General features: G+C 48.3%; 1 protein-coding gene and 1 long non-coding RNA gene across 6 annotated transcripts in view; both read right to left on the reverse strand.

The window, feature by feature from the left end:
* Window positions 1–13,631, reverse strand: part of Abat (4-aminobutyrate aminotransferase) — a 114,424-nt gene extending 100,793 nt beyond the window's left edge. Inside the window, exon 1 of one of the 4 annotated variants that reach the window (XM_006992123.4) lies at window positions 13,486–13,631. The gene's annotated coding sequence lies outside the window, so the exon portion shown is untranslated. The remainder of the gene's footprint in view (window positions 1–13,485) is intronic. The other 3 variants (XM_042283552.2, XM_076577898.1, XM_076577899.1) reach the window with 3 other exon arrangements.
* A 4,289-nt stretch (window positions 13,632–17,920) lies between these two features.
* LOC121831604 (uncharacterized) lies at window positions 17,921–27,367 on the reverse strand. 2 transcript variants are annotated; one of them, XR_013053164.1, is made up of 4 exons: window positions 27,261–27,367; window positions 27,112–27,178; window positions 22,548–22,706; window positions 17,921–18,209 (listed from the first exon to the last, which is right to left on the reverse strand). It is a non-coding gene; the product is annotated as an uncharacterized LOC121831604 (long non-coding RNA). The 2 variants fall into 2 exon arrangements; XR_006075118.2 differs by having other exon boundaries at window positions 27,112–27,358.
* Window positions 27,368–27,769: the final 402 nt, after the last annotated feature.

The following is a 27,769-nucleotide window of genomic DNA, read 5'->3' on the forward strand; positions in this document are numbered from 1 at the left end:
AAGGCCCATTGTCTTCTCTACGTGCCTCCCCTTCCTTGCTTGTAAAATACTGATGAGAACTAAGAGTTGCTGCGGGGTTCAATGATTAACAGGTTCGAGGCCATGAGTGCCCTTTTGCTCCCTATTAAAAGCACAGCCTGGCACTACCTACAGATCCTGGGTGTAGCTCCCAGGGTCAGCCTGTATGTGATAAGTCCCCGTGTGAGGAGCCTCTTGGCTTCTGCAGTTGTCCTTCCTTGCTCTCCTAAGCTGGAGGACAGAGGGGCAGCTTCAGCTCCCAGCTGAGTCTCTGTAAGGACTTGACTGTCAGTCCAGGGGAAAAGGACCGTGTGCCCCAACCGTATGCTTTCCCAAGTTAAAGGTTAGCAGTCTTGTAACCCCAGTTGTAACCTGCAGTCACTTAGGATAAAGTGTCTTTGGCCTGGGGTGAAACAGCCTTTGGATCCTGGCAGAACAATTCCCTCTTCCCATGCATTGGAGGTGTTCATTCACAGAGCAGGTAGCAAAACACCGACCAGAAAATCGGAATACAAAATACGTGTGCTTGCTTGGTCCCTCAGGGCAGATGTGCAGGGAGCTGACCTGGATAAAGGCGGTGACCTTTTTGAATCATGACAAACAGCAACCATGGAACCTTTGGAACCTGCTCCATTCCAAGAAGTAGTGTTAGAACATGGTGGCTGCTAAGAGTTTCCAGTCCCTGTGGGGAGGATGTTCCTCTCAGCCACCAACTAATGCAGCTACGAACTGGTGCAGAGGTTCCAGGAAGCAGCCTAAGGAGCCAAGCCTCAACAGCCCACCTGCTTCCTCTGAGTTTTTGTTTGCGTGTGTGCGTGTGCGCGTGTGTGTGTGTGTGTGTGTGTGTGTGTGTGCGCGTGCGTGCGTGCGTGCGTGCGTGCGTGCGTGCGTGCGTGCGTGCGTGCGTGTGTGTGTGTGTGTGTGTGTGTGTTGAGACATAGTCTCATTATATAGTTCTGGCTGACCTGGGACTCACTCTGTAGATCAGTCTGGCCTTGAACTCACAAGATCCACCTGCCTCTGCCTCCTGAATGCTGGGATTAAAGGCATACACCACCAAGCCTGGCTGTTCTTCTTTTCAGGTAGGGTCTTAGTTGTAGTCCAGGCTTGTCTGGGACTAAAGGTAATCCCCCTGCCTCAGTCTCTTGAATACTAATATTATAGATGTGAGCAGTTATACATAGCACTTAGTCATGTCTCTCTCTCTGGATAGGGTCTCACCTGTCTTAGCCCCAAACTTGCTAAGTAGCTGAGGATGACCTTGAACTTCTCATCCCGCTGCCTCTACTCCTTAGTGCTAGGATTACACTCGTGCATCACCATGCCTGGTTTATGTGGTGTTAATGATGGAACACAGAGATGTGTGTATGCTAGACACGCCCTCGGTGCTCCCTTTCTCCGTCTTGTTACACAGCCCAGGCTGGCTGGAACCATATTCCATGCTGCCTTCAAACTCAACAATCCTCCCGCTTCAGCTTCTGGAACAGAGATTATAGTCATTCATCATCACACTCAGCAGAATTTTGAACTACATTTTAAAATCTCTCTATTTATTTGGGGATGCACATGACATCATGGCAAACGTGGAAGTTGGAGAGCAACATGCAGAGCTGGTTCTCTGCCTCCTTTGTGGGTCCTGGGGACCCAACTCAGGTGTGAGACTCACTTGCTGAGCCATCTCACCAGCCCCATTTTTCTTAATGTTTTGACCCTCTTTTCTATTTGTTGTGGTAGCTGGTCCCCCTCACCCCAGTTCTCAGTGACTAGGGACATTCTTGCTCACACAGAGAGATGAGTCCACTGAAACCAGGGAGCTGAGGATTCCCCAGATGTGTCCATGTGCCCAGGACACACTGGATGCTGCTCTTATGCACAGCCCTCTGTGGGGTCTACTTTCTGAGCCTGTTTCTTACGTTTGAAATCTGGTCATTCCTGCCTTGTGAGATGCATAGGTTCTGGCTAACTCTTAGGATGTCTGCCCCCTTCGTCATTCATGAGTCATCATGATAATGGTACTTGGTCAGGATCCTTTGAAGGATTCCTCTTCTTAACATGACTTTACTGGGTCAGCTTGGAAGCCTTCTGCAAGCCTGTCCCCAGGTCACACTGTCTATGCTCTTGTGTGTGTGTTCTTCGAGCCTGGCTTGCAGCCCCTGGGAGGGTGGTACACTCAGGGTCAGGGCAGAATGCCAGGTGTAGACTGTGCATTCAGGCAGTAATTTGCACAAACACTTCTTAGTATGCTCATTTCCAGCCTGTCCCCACAAAGGCGCTCAGACTGCAAAGCCAGCGGAGAGCTATTTACAGCTGTGGACAAGGAGAGGGAAGGCAGCCTTTGTTCCTGCTTGGGAACAGCCCTGCCTGTAAGGTGGTGCCTGGCTCTTTTGGCTGGCATTCGGCCAACCTTGCCCCCAAGGAGCTTTACGGTCTTAGAAGCCTTGGCTACAAGGCCAGAAACCTGCCTGCAGGATTGGCTGGCTCCCATGTGGAACCTGGGCTCAAAGGTGGGGGACGAGTTGCCATTCACTGCCCAGCTTCTTCAAGTGCTACTGAAATCACATCATTGCCTTGCTCAGAACCCCTACTATGGTCCCCGGTGGATCTCTGGGTCCAGCCCAAAAAGTCACCTGGCTGGTAGTAATCTGCCCCTTCCTGCACCCTCTGCCTCTGTCCCATCAAGGGCCTCTCATTCTGGAAATCTTGGTTTTATATAGAGAAATTGCTCATCAATGGGAAACTGTACGCTGTCTACATAAACACCAGCCTTTGGGTTATCTAATTCCAGCCTTGTTCATTACATTCGAGCCAGCTTTTTTTTTTTTTTTCTTTTTTTAAACTCCTTGTAAGTTGCAGGAAACTGATAGATAAGCAAGCTCTGCTTTGTCAGACCATTTCTGCCTGCATTTGTGACTCATGCCATCATTTTTCTGCATCCATGGCCATGCTGTATCTGGCTTTTCCTTTGAACTTGTAAAATCTGCTTAATAAATCCAGTAACAAGTATTTGTTTTTTCCATTTCACAAGAGCCATGCTTTTTCACCCTTCTCCCACTTAAGACTTATTTTCTGTTGTGTGCAGATATGTGTACACACATGTGAGAGTGCATGTGTAACATAAGAGTGTGGGCCAAAGGTCAACTTTGAGTAGTACTACTTAGGAGCTTCGTGCCTTGTTTTTTGAGATCTTTTCTCTTACGGGAATTTGGGGCTTGCTGGGATCTGGTTCCACCTTCCCGGTGCAGGGATGGCCAGTGCCCCAACCATGCCTTGCTTTGTTTTGTTTTGTTTTTCTGTGTAGCCCTGGCTGTTCTGGAACTCAATCTGTAGACCAGGCTGGCCTTGAACTCAGAGATCTGCCTCTGCCTTCTGAGTGCTGGGATTAAAGTCGTATGCCACCAACGCCTGGCTTCATGCCTGGCTTTTTACAAAGGTGCTGGAGACCAAATTCAGATCTTCATGGCTTTGTGGCAAACACCTATTCTGTGGTTTCCCCAGGTCTTAAAGACTGACTCTCTCTCTCTCTCTCTCTCTCTCTCTCTCTCTCTCTCTCTCTCTCTCTCTCTCTCTGTCTCTCTCTCTTCCTTCCCTCCCTCTCTCATTCCATTTCCTCTTTTTTTTTTTTGTACTGAAGAAAGTGCTGGAATTACCCAGGGCCTCTCATATGAACCTGAGTGGTGGTGTGGGGTCAGAGGACAACCTCAGATGTCAGTCCTTACCTTCCAACTTCTTTTGGGACAGGGCTTCTTTTTGTTTTTTGTTTTTTGACATGCTCACCAGGCTAGCTGGCTAGCGGCTAGCGGGCTTCTGGGATTCCCCTGACTCCATCTCGCATCTCCTCAAGGAAGCTCTGGGATTGCAAATGCCCGAGTCACACGTCTGACATTTACATGCATTCTAGGGACTTGAACTCAGGTCCTCATCTTGCACAAGTGCCTGTGCTTTTATCCACTGAGCCATCTCCTCAGTCCAAATAATGAGGTTCTAAAGCACAGTGGATCCCAGCTTGCCAAAGAACAGATGCTGGCAGAAGGCGATGGGACTTCTGGGAACTGACCGACTGATGAGGTCGGGACTGGTCAGGGTTTGCAGAGGGCAAGGAAGCTGGTTTGAGAGTGGTCTATCACCTGGTGATTCTGTTAAAGCTTGAATTCTGATGGGTGAGCTCGTCTGTCTATTTTACAAAGCTTTCGACCGGGTGCCTATGTTAAAAGTGTGAGGACTACCATGCTCAGGAGCGAAAGCAGCATACTCCAGCGGGAAGAGAGGAGCTCCAGCGTAGCCTAGGAACATGTCCAAATCTTACAAAGTGCAGTCAGTTAGTCATCCATTCATTCATGGAGTGCACACATCATACAGTGCATTCATCCATTCATTCATAGGGTGCACACATCATACAGTGAATTCATCCATTCATTCATAGAGTGCACATATCATACAGTGCATTCATCCATCCATTCATTCATGGAGTGCATACATCATACAGTGCATTCATCCATTCATTCACATAACCATTCATCATCAGTCTGTCTAACAGAGAAAGGGGTTGAATCCATCTATCCACCTATTCATCCACTGATCCACATAGCCATGCACGCATGCATACATTCACCCATCCACAAATCTACCCACCCACCTGTCCAACATCCAACAAATACGCCGCAAATACAGAAATTTTAGCTCTCTATGCTTGTTTCAGCCTTGTAGTTTTTTTCCTCCCCTGGAGCAAGGAAGGGAAGGGAGAAGTGTGACTCAGAAGCCAAGGAAACTTACAAGCCCATGAAAACTTCAAGGTTCCTAAGGACTGTTCCCAAGGTTATAAAAGAGATAAGCAGTTGCTGAGGAGAAAAGACTTTCTGGTAAAGCTGCCTGCAAGCTGGGCAGGGAGCTCCTGGGTGCAGCTTCCGTGAGTTGTCACCCACGCTGGGGTGGGGCTTTTTCAGTGATCAGGCTGCTTTTGAGCCACTCACCACTGTGCCGACAACCCTGGAAAACGCGTTAGTTCACCAAGATTGACTTGGATGGAATGCTCTCTTTGCTCTCTTTGGTCTGTTGTTGGGTGTTCCACCATGTGTTTACCATTTCCTCACGTAGCCAAGGAACAGTTGCACGACCCCTCTAAATTAATGATCCTCAACCAGGAGCAGTTTTGCTCCCCACAGGACATTCAGCGATAGTCATCACAGCTTGAGTGGAGGTTGCTACTGACAAAGACATACAGCAAGAGGCCAGGGACGCCGCTGCGCTAAGTGGGTGGCTGGCTGCCCCCTCCTAGGAAGCCAGCAAAGTCGAGGCTTCCTCAGCCCTAAGTGCTTTAGATACACGCGCACAACCTAAGTTTGATCCCCATAACCCACATGGAGGAAGGAGAGAACCGGTTACTGAAAACTATCCTCTGACCTCTACAACCACACCACAGAACATGTGTGCCCCCCAATAAATAAATGCAATAGAATTTGTTCTTTTTGTTTTGTTGAGACTTTGGTTTAATGAGACTACTCATAAAGTAGCCCAGGCTGGCTCGGAGCTCTCTATTGGACCAGGCTGGTCTTGGACTCAGATCCACCAGCCTCTTCTTCCCGAATGCTGGGATTAAAGGTGTGTGTCACCACATCAAACCTCTATTTTTTTTTTTTTTTTTTAGTGGAAAAGGGCTTGAAGAGACACAGATGAGCAGCAAGCACCTGAGTGGACACTCATGGTCGTGCTGTGAGTGGTTGCCGAAATATAGGCCAAAATAACAATGTAGCAACATCACCTCCCTAGAAAGGCTGCAAAACAACGCAGAAGATAGTAACTTCTCAGGATGTGTGGACACTGGAACCCTCACATACTGCGGGTGGGAATGTAAACAGTGTTGCTGTGAGACAGGCTGGTAGTTCCTCAGAAGGTTAAATGAGGATCAGCACCATTGTCAGTGTGTGTGTGTGTGTGTGTGTGTGTGTGTGTGTGTGTGTGTGTGTGTGTGTATGTGTGTGTGTGTGCGCGTGTTTGCATATACGAGCTCTAAGAGGATGGGTTCTTTTTGCCCACTAGTTTGTTTACCCCGTCTCTGTTTCCAGAGTCTGGAGTTGCAAGTGGCCAGCAAGTCTGCTTGGCTTTTACATAGGTTCTGGAGATTCAAATTCCAGTCCTCACGCTTTCCAGAAAAGCCATTTGCCCACTAAACTGCTCCCCAGCAAATGCCTACCCCCTTTTTAAAGATAGGGTCTCCACAAATCCCAGGTAGGGTTCAAACTCATTTATAGCTGAGGCTGACTGTAAAGCCAGAGCTTCATGCTAGGCAAGCACTGTACCAAATGAGCGACATCCACAGCTCAAAACCAGGTCTTTAAGCCATCATGCATGCACATGCATGTTCACTGTATGTAAGATAAAAACAATTCACATGTATTGACTGGTAAATGGAGGAGCGAATCATGATCAACCTATATAATGGAATATACTTCACTCCTAAAAAGGGAAGAAGTCTGTCGTATGCAAAATACAGGAGAAGCTAAAACCAACAGGTCATGAAGTATTTGGGATAGGCAAGTTGTGGTAGTCTGAATTTCACTGGCCCCCATAATCTCATATGGAGTGACACTCTTAGGAGGTGTGGCCTTGGTGGAGGTAGTGTGTCACTGTAGGGGTGGGCTTTGGGTTTTCTATGCTCAGGATACCGCCCAGTGTCTCAGTTGACTTCCTGTGGCCTGCAAGATGTAGGACTCTCAGTTATTCCTCCAGCACCATGTCTGCCTTCATGCCACCCTGCTCCCCACCATGATGATAATGGACTGAACCTCTGAAACTGTAAGCTGCCACCTCAGTGAAATGTTTTCCTGTACAAGAGCTGCTGTGGTCATGGTGTCTCTTCACAGCAACAGAAACCCTCACCAAGACACAAATCCACAGGGACTCAGAGCCAACGCATAAAGACTGATCTCTTAATCTTCCTTACAGGGTGATGAACATATCTTAAAACTAGGTAGTGATGATGGAAGTACAGCACTGTTAATGTACTTAACGTCACAGAACTGTACCTTTAAAGTGGTTTAAACATTCAATTTTATGTGATGTCTGTTTTCTCAATGTCAAAAATGCGCAGATTCACGCTAGCATCTAGTGGCCAGAGAGATGGCTCCGTGGTTAACAGCACTTGCTGCTCTTGCTGAGGACCTGCTTTTGAGTCTCAGCACCCACGTGGCAACTTACAACTCTCCATCCAAGGCATCCAGGGCCTTCTTTTGCCCTGCTCAGGCACCAGGCACACATATTGTATACATATATACATGCGGGCAAAAACTCTCAAACACATAAAATACAAAATTTTCTAATGCAAAGATACATTCAATAAATGTTTCTTGCTGCTAGAAACTGGGCAGTGCATTTGGGACAGGGGCACAAGCAAGGCAGTTGCAAGCCCCACCTGCTAAGGAATTAACAGAGGAAAAAAACCAGCCACAGTGAAGATACCAAAGGAGGCTGGGATGTGGGTGGAGGGAGAAATGGTTTTCTGGCTTAGGGTAGAGAAGGGCCAAAGGAAAATGTCCCATAAAAGATGCCAGAGTCTCTAACTGAGCACACGGAAGCGGAGGCCGGAGGACTGTCCTGAGTTTGAGACCAGCCTGAGCTACATCTCAAATGCAAGGCCAGCCTGGGCTACATAGAGAGGACTAGTCTAGCCAGAGCTAATAGTAAAGCTCTGTCTCAAAATATTAAGGGGCTGAGGGAAGGAAGTGAGGAGAGGAAAGGAGAGAACAGGGGAGGAGAAAGGAGAGGGGTGGGGATTGGATGGGAGGGGAGGGGAAAGGAGGGGAGGGAAAAAAGGAAAAGAAATAAGATGGATCTTGAAGCAGCTTTTGAAGGACAATCTGCCCTTGGAAAGTGGAATTACGGAGGGGATATGTAATCAGAGGCCACTCTTTGAACCCTTAGCATGCAGTGTCAGAGGGAGCTGGTGAGTCAGGCCCAGGAGGAGGGACTGGAGCACAGCTCCCCTCAGAGGCCTCCCCTGACTTTCAGCTGAGAACTCCGTCAGGCATGGTGGTGCAGGGGCTATCAATCCAGTCCGCTGAGCATTCCTGCAGCCCCCAGGCTCCCCAGCTGTCACTTACGAGGCTTTTGTCGTCTGTCCCCAGCCGGGGGACAGGCAAGCAGAGGGGAGAAGAGACGAGAGGCAGCGGCCACGTAGACCAAGTACTGACTGTTAACCGAGGGGTGGAACACAAGGTCCCCGGGAAGCCTCACAAACCCAGTCAGGTCGCTTCAACTGCTGCCCCCCGTTCTTAATTCTATCGTTGTTTCCTCTGTTTCTTTTCTTTTGCCTTTTACCAACACCCTATGGAAGGACAGGGTAACAAGGCTCTGAGAGACCAGAGTGGCTGCCAAGAGAAGCCCAGTTCCACAAGCAGGCATTGGAGACATCCCTCCACACACGCAGTCAGCACACAGGAAGTCCCTGAGTCCTGTTTCTGAGCCCCAGAACGCTCTGGAAGCTCAGAAGGTCTGAGTTTCTGCCACTGGCAACTTCAGGTATGCATCAGGCTCAGCCTCTGGGCTTTGTTTCTCAAGCAAGAGAAGCTGGCTGGGGCCCCTTCTCCTCTTCCCCCAGAACACACCCAGTGTGTCCCCTTTCGGGAATCACTCCCTATCATTTTTCTCATTCCAATGAGTTGACTAATGTGCTAAGATGGTGATTCTATTTTTTTTTTTTTACAATTTTTTGTTTGTTTGTTTGTTTGTTTGTTTGCTTTCTTCCGAGACAGGGTTTCTCTGTGCAGCCCTGGCTTTCCTAGAACTCGCTTTGCAGACCAGGCTGACCTCGAACTCACAGAGATCCATCTGCCTCTGCCTCCCAAGTGCTGGGATTAAAGGCGTGCGCCACCACCGCCGGACCCTCTTAAAAATTCCTAAATACATTTGTGTGTGTGTGTGTGTGTGTGTGTGTGTGTGTGTGTGTGTGATAGTATTCTTTTTTTTTTTTTTTTTTTTTTTTTTTTTTTGGTTTTTCGAGACAGGGTTTCTCTATGTAGCTTTGCGCCTTTCCTGGAACTCACTTGGTAGCCCAGGCTGGCCTCGAACTCACAGAGATCCGCCTGCCTCTGCCTCCCAAGTGCTGGGATTAAAGGCGTGCGCCACCAACGCCCGGCCGTGTGATAGTATTCTTATGGAAGCCAGAAGACTACTTCTTAGGAGTCACTTCTCTCCACACGTGGGTCTCGGGGGTGGAACTTGGTCATTAGCTTGGTGACAAGTCCTTCCACCCACTGAGGCATCGCAATGGCCCCTAACTCCTCATTTTCTTGTGCACTTATATTGTGGTTTTAAAATAGGACCATCCTCTCTATGCGGATTCAGTGACTGTTTCACTGAATTATATGCCTCCAAGACCTTTCCAGGCTTGCAGCCTAAATCTTCCTCATTCTTCTAAAAACGCTGTTCCTTTCTCCATTGGAGCACACGGGAATGCTGCCCCTAAAGTGGTGTTTCTATGTCACCTGCACACATGTGGGGACATTGCTGGGGCAGATTCCTGAGTGCTGGGATGTTGGGTCTCCCTGGAGTTTAAATTGTATGAGAGAGTGCCTCATGTCCTTCTGAGAAAGTCTCTAGAACAAAATGGGTCCTAAAACTTCGGTCAGGGCTCAGCAAGCAGGTGAAGGTACTTGCTGTCAAGACTGGACCGGCTTTCCATCCCACCAATTAGGAGGAAAGAACAACCCTAAGATAGCTGTCCTCTGACCCAGATATGCACACTGTGGCACGTGCAAACCCCCTCGCACATAAAGAAATAAAGGTAATAAATTTCAAGCGCCTTCTCCTTGAGCATGTCTTTGGTGTCTATGGGGAAAGGTGATGCTGCCAGACAAGACTTTTCCTCTCCATCGTCTGTAAAATGGGAACCCTAATCATGCTCTGTGAATGGCAAAGTTCTGCTGAAAGGAGAGAAACTGAAATCTCACCCTTCCATCAGGAAGACACCGCAGCAAGAGGCTGGTGCAACAGGAGGCAGCTCAGCTCACACATCAGCCACGTCCGAAGCCACACTAGGGCAATTGTTCTCCATGGAGGAGGAGGACTTTGTCCTCTATCAGACGTTTAATTATCGGGAGATGTGTGTGTGTGTGTGTGCATGCATGTGTGTATGTGTGTATGTGGTATATATATGTGCTCTTGTGTGTGTGTGTGTGTGTGTGTGTGTGTGGTTGTGCTCACCCTTGCACACATGTGTGGAGGCCAGATGTCTTACTGCTGCTCACCTTATTCTCTGGTGACAGGGTCTCTCATTGAACCTGGTGCCCATCCTTTTTGCAAGACTGGCTAACTAGGTATTTACTGGTCTCCATCCCTTAGCTGTCTAGCCTGGCTTTCAGGTGGTTCTGGGGATTCAAACTCATGCTTGCATACCAGACATTATACCCACAACTCCCGATCCTACCAAAAGAAATTTGCTATCAACTGAAGTAGTGTTACTGGCATCTAGTGTCTAAAGCACAACCAAGAAGATAAAACTCACCACTGAGAATCACCCAACTCAAAATGCCAGTGGCGCTAAGAACAGGCAACCTTTCTCCAGGCTGTCTCTTACCTGATGCCCACCCCCACAGGCTAAAGACAAAGAACTGAGGCTCAGAGAAATCAATGACTTGCTCATGTCCCCCAGAAGCAGCCGGTGGATGTCTGGCCCTAAGTTCCGACTGGCTTTAAGGTCTGCGGTCCATTCCGCACACTGCTCCGTTTCCCTAAATCCTCACTTGTCTCCAGTGGCCCACATTCCTCTGCTGCCTCTGTCCTGGTGGCCTGTCTACAACAGAGGTGCCTAGGCACATCTAGAAGCCTTGCTGCCACGGTCGGCCAGTCTGAGCTGACTTTGTAGCAGAAATTGTGAGCACTGTTTCTACTTACTAGCTGGGCTATTTCCTTTGAGGATTAACTTATTTCGTCCTAAGGATAAGTAACAGAGAAAGAAGGACTTTCCCAAAGGTCAAGGGCCATAGCTCAGGTGGTTGGTAGAGTGCTTGCCTAGCAGGTACTAAGCCCTTCACTCCTGTCTCAGCACGGCAAGGAAACTGAGTGTGATCCCAGCATTCAGGAGGTGAGGGAGAAGGATCAGAAGTTCAAGGTCATCTTCTACTGTGCAGGGAGGTGAAGGCCAGCCTGTCCTACATGAGACTGCCAGGAAGAAAGAAAGAGAGAGAGAGAGAGAGAGAGAGAGAGAGAGAGAGAGAGAGAGAGAGAGAGAGAATGAAAGAAAGAAGGAAAGAAAGAAAGAAAGAAAGAAAGAAAGAAAGAAAGAAAGAAAGAAAGAAAGAAAGAAAGAAAGAAAAGAAGACCTTCCCAAGATTGCACACCAAGTAGCAGGTGGTAGACCCCCCTCCCATCTCTGCGCTTCCACCTTGAGCTCTCGGCTCTCTCTCCTTTGAAGTCTGATAGCTACCCTCCAGCTGAGAGAAGGCCGGAGAGTTGGTACCTCAGACTCTCCCATCTACCAGTGCTTATCTATCTGAAGGGTCCTGGAGAATCACCCATGTGCCAGGAAAGGGTGCAGGACTCTGAGTAGGGACAAGCCATTACTGCAGAGAACAGGAACCAGAGAGAACAAGCAGAGATGGAGAGGAAAGGGGTGCAACTTCCTCAGGCATCCTTCCTGGAGCAAAGACAGCGATGCAGCTGAGGTCCCCACCGTGGTCTCGGCTCTAGAATATTGTAACTGATAATATCTACTCTGCTGGGTCTGCTGGGATTTGGCTTGGCTTGACAGCAGGTTCAAAACAGAAACCTATCAGACCCCAGGAATGGGTTCCACTGGGAGCCCGTGGAGCGGTGATAGACGTTCTAAAAGCTCTGTTCCTTCTCAGCTGACTTTCTCAGTGTTCCTGCTTTCTACATGATGCCTGGAAGTGCCACTGTTCATGTGAAGACTGGAGCTAGTGTTGGGGAGCCCCAGGGACCCTGTAGGAGCTCTGCAGGTTTTGTCAATGATATGCTGGGTGACCTTGAGCAAGTCCCTTTCTCTCCTTGTGCCTCAGTTTGTTCAGCTGCCAAACAAACGGTCAGTCTTAATCTAGATGCTCTTTTATATTTTAGGATTGCAGACAGGGTCATTTGTCTCTCCCAGAGCTGACCTCTGGTCTCTTGGACCCAAAGCTGACCTCTGGCCTATCCTGTAGCACCGTGCCCAGATCCAGAGAACCAGCCAAGATTCATTGCTTTCCTGTCTCCTGATCTGCCCCCCACCAAACTCGGCTATTGTGAGGGAGCCATGCGGCTAAGCCAACACTGTCCTCAGACCAATGGACAAGCCCAGCAGCATCCTTCTCTTGGCCTTAGGCCCAGGGAATTCCATCAGGCAAGAGCCACAGGAATTGATGGGGCAGGCCCAGGAAGCACACAGTGAACCCTTGGAAGTGGGCTAACAGCCCTTCTCTGTGTTGACTCCGTTTTGTCCAGGAGTGCAGAGACCTGCCTCTGGAGGGTAACACTGAGTAGCAGCCCTTTCTATTTGTGTTGGTGGGGTTGCGTGGGGGTGGAAGAGGGTGCCTGCTGGTCCTGCAGTGCGGGGCCATCTGTATTCTTAGAGTTTGGAGGCTCCTGAAAGGGGCTCTAAGCCTGGCATGGTTTCAAGGGCCTCAGTTTTAGGAAGCCTCTTCCAGTCTTTGCCATTGGGCTGAGGAAGGTTGAAGGGATGATCCGGAGGGTCCGGGTGGTTTGGAGTGGAGTTGGAGTGGGCTGGGAAAGGATGGGAGGGCAGTAGTGTTAATAGGGTGGGATTTATGTGAAAAGATCGTGGAGGATAGAGCACTTGGCCAGGAATGAGTGCCTGATTTGGGTGTAGAAGCCCCTCCCCTTCCACTGGAAGGAGAGGTCCCTAAGAACCTTTTTGGGGGGAAGGGGGACGTGTGGCCTCTCCTATGGTTGGAGAAGGGTCTTCATAGGGATAGAAGAGAATTCACTTGTCTTCAGAATCCAGAACCTAGTTTCTGGGGTAGGTATGCAGGTAGGTGATTTGGCCTGGGATGTCCTTGTTGAAGGGAGGGTCTTATTCTCTAGGACTTTGACAGTCGGGGAGGGACAGGACCCTTCTATACGAGCTATGACCTCAACATGCCAAGGAGACAGGAATGAGAGAGAAGCAAAAGACCCTAACTTAGTTTATTAGGAATGGGAGGAGATGGTAGAGGGTCTAGATATCTGGGGAGGCAGGACTCCACTTGGGGGAGCGGCTTCTATTCCAAGGGTTAAACAAGGGAAGGATTTCCTCCTCCAGTCAGCGGCCAGGACGAACGACCCCATTTCTGAAGGTTACACGAAGCTCTCTTGCTTCCTGGGGCCTGGGGAGTGGGAGACCCTTTCCCTTCGGGGCAGGAGCAGGCGTCCTGGTTGGATGGAGGGCCCAGATTCTAGGGGAAGATCCTGGGCTCTGGCTTCCCGGGTGCAGGGCTTCCCTCGGAAGGATCGGCCACGCGCGCTCGGACGCGTCACTCTTACCTCCAGGCCCCGGCCGCGATCTACAGGCTGCGATCCGCGGGTTGGACTAGCGCGATCACCTTCCGATGCTCCAGGCTGCTCCTGGCGTCTGCTCGGCTCCCCCAGCGACTCGCCAGGCTCCCAAGCTTCGCCAAGCCGTCCGGGCCAATCAGCACCGCCGTTTCCAACCCTTGCTTGCGCCACAACCAATGAGAGCGCCCGCCACGGGCCACCGCCCCCGGGGGGAGGGAGAAGGCGGGGCGGGGGCACAGTCCGACCTCCGCGGGTAGGATGCGCCCGGGGGTCTCGGAGGAGGGCCGCGAGGGCCGGAGCAAGGGGCTGGGGGAGAGGCAGCCTGAGGGTCCCCAGCCACGTCTGATGGAGATTAGGGGTCGTTTCCTTACGGGCGGGGGCGGCTTTGCAGACTAATTTAACGTGAATCTTCATTGTGCCCACTAAGATCCTGGGGGCTGCTGGTGAACGAAGCTGCCCCGCCCGCTCCTCCCGGTGCTTCGCTTCTGGTCTCTGGAACCTGAGAATCCCGGGCCCTGAAACAAGGCTGAAGCACCTGTCGGCGGTGCCTTCAGCCCTCCACGCCACCTCTGGTTCATCAGTAATGCACAGCAGGCAATGAGAAGAACGCTAAAGTGGGAGTCAGACCCAGGGCAGGTCTCTTCCCGCCCCCTTCCTCAGTACCCTTAATGATAAAGGGAGACAGGATTGGTTGTTTCTCTTTTATGAGTATGCGTTCAGAAAACTGAAAATTCAGTCTGAAAACTAGTTAAAACGAAGAAGTAAATGATAGTCCCATACCTTTTCTCTCATTAAAAATAAGATTGTTTTATTTTAATCATTTGTCTATCTGTCTGTCTGTGTATGTCTATATATGAGGAGGCCATTGGAGGTCCTGGGATTCCCTGGAGCTGGAGTTACAGGTGGTTGTGAGCTGACAGAATTGGGCGCTGGGAATGGAACTCAGGGTTCTGGCAGAAGCAGTATGCGCGCGCTCTTAACTGCCCGGCCATCTCTTTCCCCCTTCTTTTCTTTCTTTCTTGTTTCATTTATTTATTTATTAGACAGGGTCTCTCTACATAGCCCTGTCTGTCCTGGAACCCACTATGTAGACCAGTCTGGCCTCCAACTAACAGAGATCTGTCTTCTTCTGTCTCCTGAGTGCTGAGATTAAAGGCATGTGACACCATACCTAGCTGGCTCCACCTAGCCCTCCTACTCTCCCCCCTCCCCCTGGAATTTGCTAGGTAGATTCTCCTGCCTCTACTTCCAGAGAGTGCTAGGATTAAAGAGGGTGTGTCGCCATGCCTGCCCCTCCCCCTTTCTAAGGGCGAGAGAATTTCTTTTCCTTCGGAGTTTGATGGGATGATGTGTGTTTGGAGGACAGTTGCTTGCTCATTTCTTATGGTCCCACAACTTTCTCAAGTTAACTGGACAGAGAATACAACCAGGCAGTAGATCAAAGACATAAACATTTAACCATCTCTAAGCTTATCTCAGGCAACTGTGTCCTGATCTTGTCGACTCTTGCAAAGCCTAGAGGTCCCTGTTAACTTGAGTCCATGAACCCAAGCAGCTTCATATTAGTCATGGATTATAAACCTAGAAATAAAGGGATGAAGACAGATATGAAGTAAACAATAAATAAAATTTCTCCAAATTAGCAATCTACTGCAATCCCTAACAGAACCCAAAGGCTCTAGAATAATTGAAAGGAGCATATGAAAGAAAGTCCAGATCCTCCGTCCTGTGGGAACCCAGAAGGCGCTGCCCATTGCGCTGGATGCTAATCCTGTCACTTTGCCTGAGGAATTTTCTGGAGGCTGTGTTGTAAATCTATCAAGTTTTCCTTACTAACCTGCTGATAATCCCTTTATTGCTCACGGCTACCCAAAGAAAGCAAATGGTCAACAAGTACTTCCCAAAGAAAGGCAGGTTAAAGCAAAATGATGGAAATGTTTTTCATCCACCAAGATGGCTCTGCCCTCATTACTGACCGTGAGCTTTCAAGGAACTGCACAGTTTCATGGATCACTGATTCAGCCTCATCTCAGCCATTCTTCAGAGAAATTGGATATTTCTATTTTAAAAAATCTTATGGGTGTGGTGACACACACATTTAATCCCACCACTACAGAGGCAGAGGCAGGTGGAGGCAGGTTGATCTCTGTGAGTTCAAGGCCAGAATGGTTTTCATAGTGAGTTCCAGGACAGTCAGGGCTACATAGTGAGGCCCTATATCAAAAAATAAAAATAAATAAAATCTTACAGTTCATGCCTATAATCTCAGCATTCACAAAACAGAGGCAGAGAATCAGAATCCAAGGCCTTTGTTGGCTAAAAGCAAATTTGAGGCCTTCCTGAGATACCTGAGATGAATAATTCCTATAATCCCAGCACTCAGGAGCCTGAGGCAGGAGGATTGCCATGAGACTGAGGCCAGCTTGGGCTATTTATCAAATTCTAGGTCAGCATGGGCTATCATGTGAGACTGTGAGACTGTCTCAACCATCATCCCCTGCTGCCCACTTAAAAAACAAACAACAAACTCAAAATGAGTAGCTATCACATTGAACAGAAGTACTACTAATAGAGAGGCAGAATGGGTAAATAATACTCATTAGCAGAAATAGATGTCTCTGCATATTGAAATTATGAATTATTCTAATTTTATTTGTTTTTCAAGTTGCTATTTTGCTGTTGTTTGTTAACAATATAGCCCAATTTAACTTCAAATATCTGACAATCCCTTTATTGTTGTTTTGATACAGGGTCTTTCTATATAGCCCTGATGTCCTGGAACTCACACTGTAAACCAGGCTGGCCTCAAACTCAGAGATCTGCCTGCCTCTGCCTCCCCAGTCCTGGGATTAAAGACATGCGCCACCACACCTGTTTGTGTATTTCTGATTCAACTTCTTCAGTGCTGGGATTATGAGGATGTGCCTCCCTTTAATAATCCCTAATTATTCTATAATGTCACACACACACACACACACACACACACACACACACACACACACACACCTTCCTCTACTAAGAAAATAATAGTTGAAATTTAAAAACAGAAACAGAAAAGCAAACTTCTAAGCCTAGATTGTCCAACCAGCTCATGGGCCAAATGCGTAGAGATATACTCATTTTAGACAGGGTCTCACTATGTAGTCCAGGTTGGCCTTGATCTCCTGTTCCTCTTGTTTCAGATTGCCTAGTGCTGGAATTAAAGGCCCAGGACTCATCTGTTTTTGTATGAAATTGAACTAAACCTATGTTTTATATTTTAAATGACTGGAGAAAAAAAAAATCTGGAAAAAAAAAAAAAAGGTCCATGAAAACCATACAAAAAGAACTTTTCAGTGAGCACGAGTAAAGTTTTATCGGGACACGGCCACCCAGAGTCATTTCTGCGTGGTCGGTGGCAGTGTCGTGGCAGAGCTGGGCACCTGCAATGTGCTCTTGGTGGAAAAGTTTGCTTCATCCTGAGCGGAGGCCTTCAGAAGAAAGGGCCCATGGCTCATCTGTTTAGCCTTCTTCATTCAGCTATGTCTGAACGTACTGTGGGGCCCCACCTCAGGGCTCCGGAGGGAGCCATGCTGCCGCTTTCTCTCCGGCTAAGCGGGAAGGAGTAGGAAAGGGGTGTTTAGGAGCAGGTGCTTTGCAAGCTGATTCTCAAATCGTTTCACTCCGCCACCTGTGAAGAAAACTGTCGCCGCAGGAGGCAGCCCTTGGCACATTGACTTCCACAGTCCTGCAGTTTTCCTGCGGACGGTGGTTGTCTTCAGGGCGGGGGTGGGGTGGGGTGCTGAGAAGGTTTCCCAGGGGACACCCAGGACTCCCCAATTTCAGTGTCTGTCCAGAAGGGCCGCTCTGGCTGAGGGTAGGGTAGGGGGCACCATTGCCGAGATACCGATGAAGACCGTGGAGAGTGCGAAGCTTAAAGAGAGCCTGGGTTCCGATCAGAGCTAGCATGCCCCTCCCCCATTTCCCCATTCCCCCCACTCCACCCCAAGAAGAAGAAAATGAGGCCCAGAAACCCGGAAGAACTTGTCTGGGGTCAAGACATACCTGTTTTCCAGGTCTGTGCTTTGCACAGCAGGTCAGGGGTCAGGGGTCAGGGGTCAGGGGAGATGGCTCAGTCAGTAAAGTGTTGGTCTCAGAAACAGAAGGGCCCGAGTTCAACCCCTAAAACCCAGGTTTAAAAAACACAAACAAACAAAGAAAGAACCAGGCACAGCCGGGTGGGGTGCGGGGTGCGGGGTGGGGTGCGGGGTGGGTCGGGTGGCATGGTACATAAGGTTAATCCCAGCTTTTTAGAGGCAGAGGCCAGTGGATCTCTGTGTATTCAAAGCCAGCCTGGACTACATTGCGAGTTCAGGCCAGCTGAGGCTCCCACAGTGAGACCATGACTCAAAAAACAAAGCAAACAACAAAGGTCCAGGCGTGGTAGTGCTAGTGCGTGCTTGTAATTCCAGTGCTGGGAAGGCAGACAACCGGTGGAAGATCTAAAATTGTAAAGTTGTTAAGGAAGACAAAAACATAGGTCCAAATCTTCATAACTGCAATTTGAATTTGCAACGACTTCTTTTCTCGGCCTCCTTTTTTCCTTGTCAGCACTGTGACTCAAACTAAGGGCAATGCATTGTGAGTGCTAGACGGGCACTCTACCCCCGAGCCTTTGACGGTCTCCTGGTTACGGTTCTGTTGTGGTGATAAACTCCATGGCCAATAGCAACCTGGGGAGGAAAGGGTTTATTTCGGCTTACACCATAGGCAGTCATGAAGGGACGTCAAGGCTGGAACCTGGAGGCAGGAATTGAAGCAGAGGTCAGGGAAGAGCTCTGCTTAGAGGCTTGTTCCCGTGGCTTGCTTGTTGACCCTGCTTTCTTAGACTACTCAAAACCATCATCTGTCCAGAGCTGGCACCGCCTGCTGTGATCTGGGCCCTCCCACAGCCATCATTAATCAAGAAAATGCCCTATAGACTTGCCTACAGGCCAGTCTGATAGAAGGATTTTTCTCAGTTGAAATTCCTCTTCCCAGCAAACGCAAACTTTTGTCAAGCCCATAAACAAACCAACAACAAAATAAAACCTTCAATTTAGCTAGACGGTAGGTAGCACACACCTTTAATCCCAACACTCGGGAGGCAGAGGCAGGTGGATCTCTGTGAGTTTGAGGCCAGCCTGGTCTACAGAACGAGATCCAGGACAGCCAGGGCAACAACACAGAGAAACCCTGTCTCGAAAAAACCAAAAACCAACCAACCAAACAAAAACAACAAGGACAAAACCCTTTCAACGTCTAATTCTGCTGCCTCTGCCACCTGAGTGCTGGAGCGACCAGCATGTGCTACCACATTGGTTTAATGTGGTGCTGGGGATGGAACACAGCCTCAGCATTCAAAGCAAGCTCGCTCTCTCCATTAACTAAGCTACAGTCATGGTCCAATTAAAAAGATATATGTGTATGATATGTTTGGTTGGATTGATTTGCCTGCATGTACATCTGTGTGCCACGTTTATGCTTGGTAACCATGGAAACCAGAAGACCGTATTGAATTCCCTAGTATTAGAGTTATCGGTGGTTGTGAGCCTTCATGTGGGTGCTGGACTTAGGTCCTCTGGAAGAGCAGCCAGTGCTCTTAACCACTGAGCCATCCCTCCAGCCCTTCTACCCTCACCCCATTTTTTTTTTAATGGAGTCTTGGTATATAGCCCAGGTCGGTATGGAACTCAAAATCCTGCCTCTGCCTCCTGAGTACTGGAACTAAAAGTGTGTACCACCACACTGATTTCCGTGTGTGTGTGTGTGTGTGTGTGTGTGTGTGTGTGTGTGTGTGTGTGAGTGTTTTCCAGGGGGTGGGTGTGGTGAGTAATGGATAGTGATGGCTCAGTTTACAACATCGAGGATATGCTTTCAGAGCTCCACTGTATATCTGAAAATGACTAAAATGGTTAATATTGTTGCTCATTTAGTCACAATAAAATGTATCTAATGTAGTGTGTCACTGCATAAAAGAGACACATGTGCTCCTAGCCCCTAGTGGGCACACACACATTGTAATTTTTTTTTTTTTGAGACAGGGTCTCTCTATGTAGTCCTAGCTGGCCTAGAGGATACTATGTAGCCCAGGCTGGCCTTGATCTTGCTGGGAAGATCCTTTTGCTTCTGCCTCCACTGTGGTGGTTTGAAAAAAAATGGCTCCCCATAGGGAGTGGCACTATTAGGAGGTGTGGCTTTGTTGGAATAGGTGTGGCCTTGTAGGAGGAAGTGTGTCACTATGGGGGTGGGCTTTGAGGTCTCCCATGGTCAATCTATGTTCAGTGTGAAACACAGTTGTTTCTGCTGCCTGCAGATCAAGGTGTAGCATTCTCAGCTCCTTCTCCAGCACCATGGCTGTGCCTGCCTGCACGATGCCATGTCCTGCCATGATGATAACGGACTAAGCCACCCAATGGAATGTTTTCTTTTATAGGAGTTGCTATGGTCATGGTGTCTCTTCACAGCAATAAAAACGCTGTCTAACACAGCTACCCTCTCTGGCTTCCCACGGTGCAGCCTTTGTTTTCATAGTTCTACCAAGTTGCCTCCTTGATTGGGAAGGATGGCTAGAGTCATTAATTCATTCATTGTCTTAGTTACTTTTCTATCTCCGTGATAAGACATCATGGCCAAGGCAACATAAAGAAGGACATATTTTGGGGTTCACTGTTTAAGGGGGTTAGTTAGAGTTCATGACCATCATGTCAGGGAGCATGGTAGCAGGCAGGCCCTAGGCAGGCAGGCATGGCATGGCAATGAAGCAGTGGCTGAGAGCTCACATCCTGAGACACAACCATGAGGCAATGAGAGCACTAACCAGGAATGATAGGGCTTTTAAAACCTCAAAGCTCACCCACATACCTCCTCCAACCAGTCCACACCTCCTATTCCTTCCCAAACAGTTCCACCAACTGGGGACCAAGTATTCAAGCATATGAGTCTATGGGGGCCATTCTCATTCAAACCACTGCATTTACTTATTATAATTATCTTAATTTATTTGCATGTGTGTCTACAGTTATATGTGTGCCCACAGAGGCAAGAAGTGGGTGCTTGATTCCCTGAGGCTGGGATCACAGGCAGTTGTAAACCCCTAATGGTGGTGCTGGGAACCAAGAGTCCTCCAAGAAGCAGTAAGCACTCTTTATCACTGAGTCATCTCTCTGCACCCCGATTATTATTTTTCATCCACTCATTAGCCCATTCAACAATGAATGCATTTAGCAACTATTCTGTTTTAGGTGCTAACCTGGGGATTTGAGGCGCTGCCCAGGAGCCTCCATCTGGAGTTGGGCTACAGTGTATAAAAAGATAGAATCTAGTACCTAAGGGAGTTCGATTCCAGTGAGTGCTCAGAAGGAGAGCTGGCTATGGTGGTGCACTCTTGTAATCCTGGTATTCAGGAGGCAGGAGGATTGCCTCAAGTTTGAGCTATGTGATAAGTTCTAGGCCAGCCTGGGCTACAGAGTCAAACTCTGTCTTGAGAAAAACTAAGCCCACATTTAAAAAGAAAAGTGCTCAGGAGGAAGAAACAATAAGAGGATTTACTCAGGGTTGGGGCAGCACTTCAGTCATGCTGGTCAGGGGTCATCTGGAACAGTGTGACATTTTGGCTGAGGCCTGAGTATGAAGAGAGAGACTTTCATGGGTCTTCCCTTCCATTCCCATGCATCTTGCCTCTGTGCTGCGGTCCTAGGAGACCCAGGCTGCCTCTTCCTTTCCTCATCTGAGTGACCCAGTAAGACCTGACAGTGTTTTATAATTGAGCTGTACCTTGTAGAAACTGCTGGGCCTGTGACATGGCACAGACCTGTCATAGCTTTGCTCTGTTGTCACTGTGGTGACCGGGACTTTTCAGAGCTGCCAGTTTGAGAAAGACACCATGGTGGGAAGAGATTCAGTTGGGAGAGCACTTGCCTAGCTTGAACGAAGCCCTGGGTTTGATTCTCAGCCCTGCATGAACCAGGGGCATGCTTGTAATTCCAACATTCAGGAAGTGGGTGCAGGAGGTTCAAGGTTACCCTCAAGTTTGAGGCCAGCCTGAGCTACATGACACCTTGCTCAATTCTTCTTCCCTCTCCACTCCCATACCCCCCACCTAGACCTCCTGAAACTTGAGTGTGGTGGCACACACTGCCTATAGTACCAGAACTTGGGAGGCTGAAGCAGGAGGATTTCCATCAGTCTAAGGTCAGCCTGGGCTATTGAGAGCTTCTGTCTTGGAAAGAGAGGAGAAATCAGGACAGGGAAGAATAGTGTTGTTCCCCACCCCAGCACAGAACACACTGGAATAATTGCAATTGGACTACACACACCTACTGCTTCCTAGGGGCAGACAAGGCATAGGGCAGTGAGAGGTGAGAGGCACACCTGCTTACTGCTTGCTGAGAGGTCAGTGTGGATGGAATTCCAAGGACATGGAAGATGCTAGACACACTCTAGGCCTTTTTGTCTTGTGCCTGGAGAGTCCTCCCCACTGACTACAAATTCTTGCCAATGCAGTCAGTTTTCAAGTTGCCACAGTTGAGTTCAGAGTTTTTCACTCTATGATAGGGTCAAAGCAATGTGCAATCAATAGAAACTGTCTCTTGGTTCTTGAATTTTAATATATTTTCCAGGTTAGCATGGTGTAATGGTATCATGATGCTGGGCAGCAGCAAGCAGCAGCTCCCAGACAAAAACTGGTGGCATTCCTGGCACTCAGTCTTTAACTTTAGTTCAGTGCCTGTGATGGCTGTCTTTGGTTGTCAACTTGACTATATCTGGAATGAACTACAATCCAGAAATGGAGGGCACACTGTGATCCAGATCTTTTTCTTTTTCTATCATCAGCTTGATACGGTACTAATTCTTATCCTAATAGTGAAATGTTTCACTGATACTTGTCCAGTGATTGAGTAAAACCAAAACTTATATAAGCCACAGTCATCCTAGGGTCTCTCCTGCTATGTAGCCTCCCTGGATCTGTGGGTTGCAGTCTGATTGTTCTTTGCTTTATATCTAGTATCCACTTATGAGTGAGTACATACCATGTTTGTCCTTCTGAGTTTGGGTTACCTCACTCAGGATGATATTTTCTAGTTCCATGTGATCCAGATCTTGAGGCAAGAAGATAACATGCTTTTGATCTGCATCTTGAGGCTGGAAGGCACACGCCTTTAATCTGGGTCACACCTTCTACTAGAAGCCTATATAAGGACAATGGAAGAAGGAAGGATTTGTTGCCCTTGCCCATCAGCACATCCATTTCTTCTCTGGGATCCCAGAAGACCAGCTGAGACACCCAGCTCCTGGGACTGAGCAACTACTAGAGTCTTGGACTTTCCATTCATAACTAGCCATTGTTGGACTGCAGCCTAAAAGTCATTCCAATAAATTTATATATATGAGAGTGTGGAGACCCAAAGAGGTTTCCTAGTGAGAACTTACCCAGGGTCTGAGAATCTGAGCTTGCTTTACCCAGCAGGGCTGCATAAGGGGATGATTTGACCACTGGCATGGTTACCAGGTGTTTGGAAGGGTCTACATCTAGCAAGGGGGAAGTCTTTTGCTCCACCCCTTGGCATTGTTATAAAAAGCCCCTTTGAATGAACGGAAAAGGCTGTTGGATACTGACCCAGGCCCTCCCGAAGCTATCCTGTGTTTCTGTCTTTCTCCTCTTCACTATCTTTCTATCTAATATTTTCTTATCCCTCTCTCCTCTTCATAAGAACCCCTAAGAAGGTGGGAGCTGGCCTCCCACACATGAGAAAGATTCATTCCATAAATTCTATGACTCTAGAGAGCCCTGACTAATACAGTGCCTTTGAGATTCTTCAGGCCGGGTCCACTCTTATCTGTGTGTGCTGATAGCAAACACAACGCAGGTATGTCCCTCACATGCAATTTAAGATTCAACAGATGATATGAGATAGTCTGCCCTTGACTGTGAAGCAGGCTTTGGGTTAGCTGACTAGCCCAACTGTGATGTGGTGTAAGTCTTCTGAGCATGTTTAAGGCAGGCCAGGCTTAGCTCTCATATTAGATACGATTGAGGTGCATTATTTTGGATTCATTGGCATTTTCAATTTAAGGTGGATTTATCACAAGGTAACCTGTAAGTAATAAGTCAATGGAGGAAAAGAAAGGACTCAGTTCACCCTCAAAATATTGAGCATAAACATTCATTGATGTGAGAGGTTGGTGTCCCCAAACTCCATGGCTCAGTGTATGGAGGTCCAGGAGAATGCACCACACAGGGTCTGAGAATAGGTTTTTGTAGTTGAGAGTAGAGAGTACAGAAGGCCTGGCTTTGGCAGGCCTAGGAACTGATTTTTTGGGGGTGAAGTCTTTTCCAAACTCAGGCTGGGAGGCAGGTCGAACTGACTGCTTTTGCAGCCTCCATGCTCCAGAGTTCATGGTGGGGTTGACTGCTTCCCAGAATTCTGTGAACAGCAGATTTCTTGAAACCTTGGGTCTGTTTCATGGTCCTGGAGGGGTGTGTGTGTGTGTGTGTGTGTGTGTGTGTGTGTGTGTGTGTGTGTGTGTGTTGGGGAGCTGTGGGTTTGTCCTTTAAACCCCATTGTAAGTCTAGCACCATCTTTACATCCCCAGGGAGTCTCAGGGTCAGATGGGATGTGATTTCCGTTCCCATCTTCACTGCCGGAGGGCTGAGCATGAAGCTAAGTGGTGGTGCATTTGTCTGGACACGCGAAGGCCCTTCCTTCAACCACAAGCACTGAAAAACCAAGACTCAAAAGAAATACGCCATCTTCACTGCTGGAGAGAACAGCCAAAGCTGGCATCCCTGGTGAGCTCCTGGAGGCCTGGGTTCTGATGCTGTTTGTCACATAGGGAACCATCTATTTATGTTTACTAATCTGTCTCATCACTCCCCTGCCTGGGAGATTCTGCCCTGAGGAGCTGTCCAGAATCTCCTTGCTGAAATTTCACAGTAGCTGAAACCCAAGCCAAGTTGGAGCTTTTATTGCGCAGGATCAGAAAATCCAAAAATTCTTTCCCCCCATCCCCATCCCCATCTCTCCTCTCTTATAGGCAAGGAAAGACAAAACACAAATAACCCCATCCCCACCACAGGAAACAGTGTGACACCAAGTATATGCTCTCAAACTGTAGTTATATCAATCTGGGCTCATAATTCTAGCTGTAACTGTAAAGACTTGTATGAGGGGCTGGAGAGATGGCTCAGTGGTCAAGCAAATGCACCACCCTTGCAGAGGGTTGAGTTCGGTTCCCAACACCTGCATCTAGCAGCTCACAAATCCCTCTAACTCCAGCCTCAGAAGATCCAGTGCCCTCTTCTGGTCCTTATAGTTACCCACACCCATAAGCACATATCCATACATATACAAGTATATGTAATTAAAAATAAATCTTTTTTAAAAGGTTTGTATGAGTTTACATTGATCACCTAAAATCTCTGAGCCTTAGTTTTCATCTGCAAAGTGGGGTTGATGTTGTAATGTAAACATGTGCAGCGTTGTGGGTGTTATGTGGGAGAAACGTCTTAGAATTTGTCATGTGGAATGGAGTGGCTGACAGGCAGGCAGCTCTTAACAAGGTTAGCCAATATTGTATTGCTATAATCATCAGAGTTATAATTTGTGTTTCTCAAGAATCAGATGACCTTGAGACAAGCACTCTTGAGTGCTTTACTTGTGGGGAGACACCGTGAGTAGATGCTGGCATTCAGATTCTCCAGCTAATGACTGTGTCGGGAACTGGAAGTCCATTCCCTTGGGAATGCTGGGCCCAGTGCAGAACATTCACTCCAGTCAGCCCCTCAAGGAGCAAGGGAGCGGGAGGACTTCAGCTACAGGCCATTGCTCAAGCAATAGCTGGCCAACCGGGCCTCAGCACTTCTGCCTCATCCTTCAGACCGAGCAGGAAGTGGCCAAAAAGCCCTCAGGCTGAGTCTCAGAGTGACAGGATAGGCAGCCATGCAAGACATAAAGAGTGCTGACAGGCAGTACTTTCTTTAATTCTCTCTCTTCTCTCTCTTCTCTCTCTCTCTCTCTCTCTCTCTCTCTCTCTCTCTCTCTCTCTCTCTCTCTCTGTGTATGTGTGTGTGTGTGCATTTGTAGTTATTTTTCTGACGCTGCAATAAAATGCCATGACCAGGGCAACTTATAAAAGAAAGTTTATTTGAACTTAGGGTTTCAAGGGGATAGAAATCCATCATGCCGGGGAGCATGGCGGCAAGTGGCAGCCATGGCAGCTGGAGCAGGAAGCAGTGAGTGTACAGCCTCAACCACCAGCATGAAGCAGAGGACAAACTGGAAGTCAGCAGGGCTTTTGTTCTTAAAGCCTCAGTGATGGAATTCCTCCATCAAATCACACCCCCGAAACTCCCCCAAACAGTGCCACAGCTGGGGACCAAGTGTTCACATATCTGGGCCTTTGGGAGACAGTCTCTTCCAAACCATTGCAGTAAGGATAGGTGTATGGTGTAAGTACATGTTCCTGTGAGTGTGTGCATATATGTGAGGATGTACACGTATGTGATTGCATGTATAGCTCAGAGACTGATGTCAAATGTCTTCCTTAATCACTCCTCACCTTAGTTTTAGAAACAGTTTTTCTCTCTGCTTCTGCCTGCAGCTTAGGATGTAAGCTCTTAGCTACTTCTCCAGCACCAGGTCTGCCTTCCTGCTGCTAAGCACCCCATCATGATGGTCACGTACTAATCCTCTGAAACTGTAAACAAGCTTTCATTTATAAACAGCCTTGGTCATGGTGTCTCTTCACAGCAGTAGAAAAACAACTGAGCAATGGTCCTTTTCACTGAATCTGGAGGGGATTGCTCTGGCCATCCTAGCTGGTCATCAAGCCCATGGGATCTGTCTCCATTCCCTAAGCACTGGGGTCATAAGCTCATATACCATCATGCTGGGATTTTGTACAGGTGTTGCAGATTTGAACTCACGTCATCAGGCTTGGCAGCAAGCACCTTTACCCACTGAACCATCTTGCCAGTCCCAGGGTGAGTTTTGAGCAACACAATGTTGTCTTGGGGACACTTTGGATATCACTGCTGTGGTGGTATGAAATAAAATGGCCGCTATAGTCCCACAGGGAGCGGCACTATAAGCAGGTGTGGCCTTGTTGAAGTGGGTGTGGCCTTGTTGAAGTGGGTGTGGCCCTGTTGGAGGAAGTGTGTCACTGTGGGAGTGGGCTTTGAGGTCTCCTATGCTCAAGTTATGCCCAGTATGGCGTAGTCTTCTGCTGCCGCCTGCGAATCAAGATGTGAAACTCTCAACTCCTTCTCTAGCACCATGTCTGCCTGCATACCGCCATGTCCTGCCATGATGGTAATGGAATGAACCTCTGAAACTGTAATTGAGCCATCCCAATGAAGTGTTTTCCTTCATAGGAGTTGCCGTGGTCACGGTGTCTTTTCACAGCAATAGAAACCCTGACTAAGACAACTACTATGATGGTGGGGGAAGGGAGGTGCTCTCCTTCCTGTAGGTGAAGGTGCTAAACATGGGTCAGTGCCCAGAAACCCTCCACAGCAGCCCAGCACGACGCAGAGAAACCTGCTCCGCCACACTCCTCCAGTTTGACAAGTAGAACCCCAGAGGTCCAACTCACCAGTCCATGATTAGCAGACTCCCCTTGGCCAAGCTTTAACCTCTTGGAGCCTCAGTTTTTTTCTCAGCTGCAGGATCAGGGTAAGAATCATAGCACTTACCCTATAGGGCTGTGTCAAGGTTCTAAAACTTTTGAACACAGCATCTTACCGAGGGGTGGAACACTTGGGGCTGGTGAACACTCCCAGGAGCAAGGAGCAGGAGGAGCCCCATCTTGCCGTTATTCTGAACTCCTCCCTGTGTGGTTGCCCTCCCTCTCCCTGGAACATCCAGGTGTGTGTTGCCATAGAAACCTTTCAGTGCTAATGCTCTTAAGAACTTGGCTGATTTTTTTTTTCTTCCTAAAATAACCCACCACATCAATCAAGTAACGCTTAGGCAAAGCAGTTAGATAAGTGAGATTGTTTTACCATCATTAACTTTTGAGTGTGGCACCTACTTGGGGAATTTCCATCACCTAGAAATAGGCAGTCAATAGAAACGAAACAGTAGGTGATGATGATGATTGTCTTAGGTACTTTTCTATAGTGTGACAAAACACCATGACCAAGGCAACTCATAAAAGAAAGAACTTAATTGGCGGACTCATGGATCCCAAGGCCATCATGGTGGGGACATGGTATCAGGCAGGCAGGCATGGTGCTGGAGCAGTAGCTGAG

This window comes from Peromyscus maniculatus, chromosome 8 (genome assembly GCF_049852395.1).
Source record: "Peromyscus maniculatus bairdii isolate BWxNUB_F1_BW_parent chromosome 8, HU_Pman_BW_mat_3.1, whole genome shotgun sequence".
Taxonomy (NCBI): domain Eukaryota; kingdom Metazoa; phylum Chordata; class Mammalia; order Rodentia; family Cricetidae; genus Peromyscus; species Peromyscus maniculatus.